Source organism: Zonotrichia leucophrys, chromosome 1 (genome assembly GCF_028769735.1).
Source record: "Zonotrichia leucophrys gambelii isolate GWCS_2022_RI chromosome 1, RI_Zleu_2.0, whole genome shotgun sequence".
NCBI lineage: Eukaryota > Metazoa > Chordata > Aves > Passeriformes > Passerellidae > Zonotrichia > Zonotrichia leucophrys.
This window is the reverse complement of record NC_088169.1, coordinates 40524395-40531822: the sequence shown is the minus strand read 5'-3', so window position 1 is coordinate 40531822 and position 7428 is coordinate 40524395.

The window sequence follows — 7428 nt, the reverse complement described above, 5'->3', positions numbered from 1 at the left end:
CGCCGCTCCCCTCACGGCTGCCAAACCAGGGCTCTCACCTGTGCCCGGGGCTCGCTTCGCCCTCCGGCCGCCAGCAAGCACCGAGACAGGGCCACAGCTGAACCGAGCGCCCTGCACTGCTGCCAGCTCCACCTTGTCTCTCTGCTGTCAACGGCGTGACGGAAAACTTAGCAAGCAAGTAAGGGAAATTATCAGCTGTGTGGAGAGCAGCTTTCTGCCTCGTTCCCTCCTCTCGAGCCAAGGAAACAGATCTCCTAGACTGCTGCAGCTGCCACACGTTTCTAATGTTCTCTGACCTGTGGCTCCAGTGGACAGATGCTTCTGAGAAGCTGCCTGGAGAAGATGTGCATGCGTCCCTGGAAGTGTTCAAGGCCAGGCTCAATGGGGCTTTGAGCAACCTGGTCTAGTGGAAAGTGTCCCAGCCCAAAGCATGGCATGGGAACTAGAAGAACTTTAAATTCTTCTAATCCAAACCATCCTGTGAGTCTGTGTTTCTATGACCACTTTGCTCATCCCTTGGTCAGTCCACAGCAGACATCTGTCCCATGTGCCATTTGTGCCACAAGCCATAGGGAAAGCTGGGAGAATGCACATCAGTACAGCATGATGTACGTTTCATGCACACACCTTACTGAGCCATGGACTTGGAATAGATGGATGAGAAGTTTAGCAGGAGCAGGAGAGCCAGAGTGCAAGGCTGACCAGAAGAGCAGCTAGGGGAAGCTACATGTTACCAAGGCTTGAATGAACTCAGCATGCAGAAACAGTTAAACATTAACTGACATTTTCAAAACAGAATTTTCTGAAAGAAGAATGAGCTCCTTCTTTGAGGCTTGAAGATACAGTGGTACACTCTAGTTTATGCAACCAATCCAATAGCATTCTCTATGGCATGCACTTAATAATTACCTGGCTGCCGAACAGGTTCATTTTGTCTTGGGTACAAATCAAACAAGCATTGCAATGCATTGCAATTTGGAATATCTACAGTCAGCACTTCAGCTGCTAAAGGCTGCTCTGATTTGTGGTCCAGAGCTACAGCTGATCCTGGGTTTCTTCAATTGTATCTGTATGGGGGTAATCTACTCAAAGGAGCTCTAACCCCTTAGCAGTTACCTGTACCCTTGACTGTAGAAATTAGTGAATAAATTCTTAAGTTAAAAATGAGTAGGTGGTTATAGCTATATTTATAGCAAGTTCTCCAGTAAGAAACATAAATCTTGCTGTATAAGCTCCACTGACACAGCTGATGCTAGTCATGTATCACTTCTCACTGGGATATACATATATGGCCACACAGCACAGGCAGTGTTGTGTTTCTCTATTATGGTTACTCCAGCAAAACAAGCAATCTGTAATGCAGCAAAGAATGCTGAAACCTCCAATGGCTCATTCATCTACAGAAATAATTGAGATATGACCATCATTTTCTGTTAAAGTATGGAATTACAGATGCCATTTCTTTCCTGAACAATGGGAAACTTCTCATTGCATGACCAGTGTTGGTAAAAGGTTCGTTCCCAGGCACATCTTATATAGACCTATGCATATAGTGAAAACGAAGAGTAGGCCTTTGATGTTTCTTCTTAGAAATCAACATACAAACTGGAATTCTGATGTTAAGGAAAAACATCAGTTTTCTCAAAAATTTGGGATAAATTAGTTAGTTTGATCACCCTGGCTTTCACTCAGCTGATCTTTCAATGTTTAAGGTCTCTGTTAAAGTATTCACCCTGCTGAGTACACACTTTCATTTGTCCCACAGAGAGATAAAAGGACACACAATGGTTTCACAGCTGTTTCTGAGGTGGATTGGCTTCTGCTGTCCTTTAGTAAATAGATGCCACAGGGTTGATCACTGTGGAGCTGTTTTACGGTTGTACTTGTTGTAGGGACAGAATTTATTATCAGAGGATTAAAGTTTCCCCCTCAGGCTCTCTTTTAAGGAGTACTCAGTGCACAGCAGGGCTGTTAAATACTCAGCAAACAAAAATGCAGAAATGCATTTCTGCTTTTTTTCTGCAAAAATCTGAAGTCATAGAATCATATTTTCAAGGTGTAATAGAATACTGTCCTGCTTCTTCCACACAAGATCCTACACTCCACCATCTCATGGTCACCCCAACCAAGACTACTCCCAGCTCTCATATCTCAAACCTGTCCTACTTTCTTAGTTCAAGGTCCAGCAGCACAGGTGCTTAATGACTCTTCCATCACTCATGTCCAAAAGTTACCATCAGTGCTCTGCAGGAACCTCCCAGGCTATGTGTGTTCCTGCTGTAATGATTCTTCCACTGGAGGGATGGTTCCACATATTGCTCAGTCAAAGGTTGTACCTTGGTCTGTAAGATTGTTTCCTTGCATCTCCTAGGAAGGAAGAATACAATAATTTCAGAGGGGCTAGTGAGGTGAGTCCATAACATGGAATAATTGATAATAACTATTCATTATTTAAAGATGAACAACCTGAATTGAGATTGAAGTATTTTAAAGAAAATTAGGGCAAATTACTATCTGTTCAGATTACATGTTATTTATAAATATTAATAGATGTTTTTGATTCATTTTTTTAGATTGGAAGAATTGTAATAAAGAATTTGCAGGGGTGTGCAGCTCATCATGGGATGGTCAATATTGCATGCGATGCTGCAAACCGAGTGAGGTTGTACATTCATTCATTCTAAACAAAGGCTAGTGGATCTTGTTCTACAGCCACAATCCACTGGGCTTTCATGATGGTAGTATGCAAACACTAGCACTTGTCACTTCCCAGTAACTACTCCTCCCAAGATAATACATCCTTCCAAGAAAAGTTTATTCAAGCTTTCCAGATAGGGAATGTCAGGGGGAAAAGTGATTTTTTTGCTCTGACTTTTCTCATGCACTGTGTCCTGTTTTGCAAGCAGAGCAAATAATAGGTGGGACAGTCTGGAGGAAAAGGGGACTGCTGGGAAGGAGAGCACCAGGGGTCTCTGCAGCAGTTCAGGTGTTTTCAGGCAGCAGCAGTCCAGCTACTGGGCACCGTGCATGCATAGTGACATGGGATTTGAGATGCTCACTCAACATTTGTTCAAGGAGCAACTCTGGCCCTAAAATACATGCCCTTGCTTCTTCAGGAGTTTTCTAAACCAGAGCAGGGACATGCAGAGAAAGAGGTTTCTATCAGCCCAGCCTGCCAGCCCAGCTCAGCAGCATTCTAAGTAATCGTCTGCACAAAAAGGAAAAGAGTTTATGTGCTGTGGCCCACAAGGAACTTGGCTTTTCTGGCACATCTTTATGTACACACGCTGGATGTGGGTGGAGATTAAAGCAGGGGAGCAGGAACTAGAGCCCAGACTTGTATCTAAATAAAGTAAATGAGTGAATTCTATTTATCTGGAGCTGCCAGGCAAAAGCAATGGCAATAGTCCTTGGCTCATTACCAGTGCCTGTGACAACATGCAGAGTTAACTAATATGGCAGATGTAAACCTAATGAGTTCATGGTAAACAATACATTGTGAAGTCACTCCTGCCAAGATGTGAGTTTGTTCCTTTTGTTTTTGCCGAAACATAACTTGAGGTTGATAACTCTGATTGTTTCCCTTTCATTTACACTGATAACATTGTTTCCTTGGTAGTGCCAGATTTACCCCGTGTCCAGTTCTTTTTATATCTATCTGCATCCTGACAACACCTTTGCTGCTGTTTCCTTCCATGGGTTTTCCCATGGAAGGGGATCTTTTGTGCAAAGCCTGGATTTAATAGGGAACCTTAGTTCTGGAAATGTAGGTCTGCATGGAAACCAGCCTTAGGTGACAGTTGCAAGGAGGATTTTAAAATCTTCACTTTGGACTTAGAGATGTGACCATTCCTTCCAGCCCTGAAAGGCCTTTGTGGATCCAGCCTTCAGCCTGGGTCTTTGCACACAGCCACAGCCAAATGTGAGCAGACATTGTCTTGTGCCTTCGCAATGCATGAGGCATGAGACTAGGAGAACAGAAACACACACAGTAATCCCACATTGATGCTGATTTATGGTCAGGTGTTGTGTAACCCATCTCTGAGGCCAGGAGAGTCTCCCTGCCAAGGGAGGGCACTCCCAGCAGGTATGTGGGGTAGACAAATAGGAGTGTTAGCATAAGTATTAAGGGTAGCTGGCAAGGGAATTAGGGCAGAACAAAAGAGCTCCTGATTTACATACTCCTTTCTACTGCAGATAAACACCTATTTCTACCCTTGAAGTATGTGACTGTATTCAAGAAAAAAACAAACAAAACAAGTGTATGAGTATCCTTCACCCAAGCTAGGATTCAAGCCTTTCAATGGGTGCTGAATTTTTTTTTTATTTTGAATTATGTACCTCTGCTTTTCTTCATATTAAATTTCAATTTCCTAACACACAGCATCACCCTCTCCCACCTAAGGCAGCGCAAGGATGCTGAATGTTGTTCAAAGCACCTTGAAACCATCCAAACATCTCTTCAATAGTCTTTTTTCTTTGTACTGCTGCATTGCTATTCTTCTGAAACTTCAGATCTGTGGTATGAGACCTGACATTTTCGAGTAAACTTTTTATCTTCTCATTGCATTGTGTCTGCTGAAGTTTCAGTTCTAGCATGTTTTTAGCCAAGTTGTGTTCAGCTTTTTTTTAATACGGAAAGCACATGAGAGTGTCAGCAACACAGCAGCTGCTAGGTAGAGCTGGCTGGATTATACTGTCAATTTATGCAACCAGCCCTACAACATGAATCATGTTGTTGACTGGACCATGCAAGTACAAGTGTCATCTGTTGACCAATCTGTGTTTTGACTCAAGCAGATGTTAAAAGACTGGAGTTAAACTGACACAATATTTAGGAACTGATGTGAGATTTTAAACTTGTGAAGATACTTAAGGGATTATTTTTAAGGGATGCACCCAATACACACCACCCCTCCCCATCCACACACCACCCTCAAATAAATTATCGTACAAGATTGGATACTCACATTTTCAAGGGAAAGCATCTTAACATCCTTTGACTTTATACATAATTTTTGGGGTGGGTGAGGCAGCAGTGATGCACAAAGCATACCTGACTACAGATGACATCAATGTCCACAGTGGAAATAACACCTTTTTATCTGAGTTCAGATAACAAGACAACATAATTTAATTTTCTAAAGACAAATTTTCCAGTGTGGAAATTCTGCAGCTGGAGACCAAGAGTTGACACTGTCTACCTATTAAAGCCCTGTTAGAAGTTTGCAGATGGATTAATTTCTCCTGAAGTGGATTTTCATGTTATTTCCACATTCATATTTCACCACAGGTTACAAAGCTTCCTTTTTTTCACTACCCAGAGCTGTCCTGTGTATTGTTCAGATTTAAATGAAAACTTCCACAGCAGTACCTGACAGAATTTAATGTGCAATAGGATTTTAATAGATTCACTTATCTCACTGCTCTCTCATGAATTCTCTATAAAGCCAATTTTTGTATTTCATCCTAGAAGTCTTGGTCAGTTCTGTTGCTATTGAAAGATCACAGCATCCAGGGCTCAAATGGAATCATTCACCTGTGCACTGCAGTGCCCTTTGGCACTTTTCTCTTTGGCCTTTTCCAGTAGCACCTCTAACCTTCTCTAAGTAGTCTCCTTATTACTGTTGTGATATTTGTCCAAATTAGCAAAAAGATCTGTTAGGATGTTATTGATCTACGTGGCTGTATTCTTACTTTCTTTGTTCTTGACATTCCGGAGCAACTGATTCCCAATAAGCACCACGACACAATCCAATTATTTTGTTCTGTCAGCTTCTAGAAAAGGGAGGTCCTCTTACTTTCATGCTTAAAAAGCCCAGGATCTGCTGTTACTTTGCAGGAAGTGTAAACAAATCCAATAGGTCAACCCATTTTCCTCTTCCGAGAGTGGGAGATTTTGAAAAGAAAGAAAGGAGAAAAAAGGAACCCCAAACCACAACAACAGAAATCCAACCAATGACAGCTTTTTCCTTCTTGCAAAGGCAGCTGGGTAAAATGCATTCAATACAAAGGTTACAATATGGCAGCACATAAACCACCCGAAATTACATAATATATTTCATAAACTGAAACTGCAGCACATAAATAATCTACTTGTCAGCATAACATGTTGCTGGGTCACTTGCTGCTTCCCTCACTATAAAAAACTTTTCCAAGGAACAGGAAACTGTCTTCCAAGAGGAGCCAGAGAGAGAAGAGAAGCAGCATGTTCACATTGAGTAATGCTGTTACGCAGAATTACAGGGAGCATACCTAATGACAGAGAAATAGTTTTTTAGGAAATCATTAAGAATTTTACCATGAAGGTTAATACTTTTCTAAAGATGAAGTGAATTGTGTTCATTTTAGGTATTTCAGCAATTGCATTTTTTTTTGGGAACCCAATTGTAAGGGGCAAAGAGTACCAACAGGTTTTTCAGCCTCTACCTACAAATAACTTTGTAAATACAGTCAGATAAATCCACTTCTTAGGCTGAAAACTTTGGAGTGTGAATTTCAGAGGAAATCCCACAGATACTTGAACATATCCCACAAGAATATTTTCACATCAGGACAAAAGCAAAGCTTGAGAGCGTATTGACTGCTCCTCAGAGTGGCTGGCCATGTTCCTGCTCAGGCTAGACTCGTTGTTGGAATACACCCAGCCATTTCTTTCTCTAAGCACATGTTTATTCATATGTGTTGAAACATATTCCCTTTGTCAGAAACGTCTCCTGGAGATACCAACAAACAAATGTTTGTCTGTGGCCTTGTAGCACATTCCTCATCAAAAAAGTAGCATCAGCAACACAGAAATTTTAGTTCTGTAATGAAAATTACTGCAGTTCTGGTGCTGAAAGCTATCCTGAAAAGAGTGAACAGAGACTCCCTTTCTGGCAGCTGAGGCTGGAAACATCTATTTTCAGATGTTTTAAAGAACCCTAATCCTGGCAGATGGGTTCCTTTCCATCAGTGTGTCTTTTTATCTTTGTTTCTCCCTCCTCCTCTCATAAGACTGGAAACCAAATTGCCATCTCACTTTCTGCCTAAAACCTCTTTGCTGAGGGAAGGTTGCAATGGGAAGGAGAATAAAACATGTTACATGATTGAGGTCTTGCAGTCTCCACTTCTTAGAATCACGGAATCTACCTTTTAACTACCTCCAGGGATGATGACTCAACCACTTCCCTGGGGAGTCTGTTCCAACATGTTACAGTCCTTTCAGTGAAGAAATTTTTCCTAATATCCAGTCTAAATCTTCCCTGTCACAACTTGAAACCATTTCCTCCTGTCACCTGTTACCTTGGAAAAGAGACCTCCCCCACCTTGCTGTAACCTCCTCTCAGGCAGCTGTAGGAAGTGAGAAGGTTTCCCTTGAGCCCCCTTTTCTCCAGGACAAATAATCCCACAACCCTCCTCCAGTCCTCGTGGGATGTAGCTTTCAGA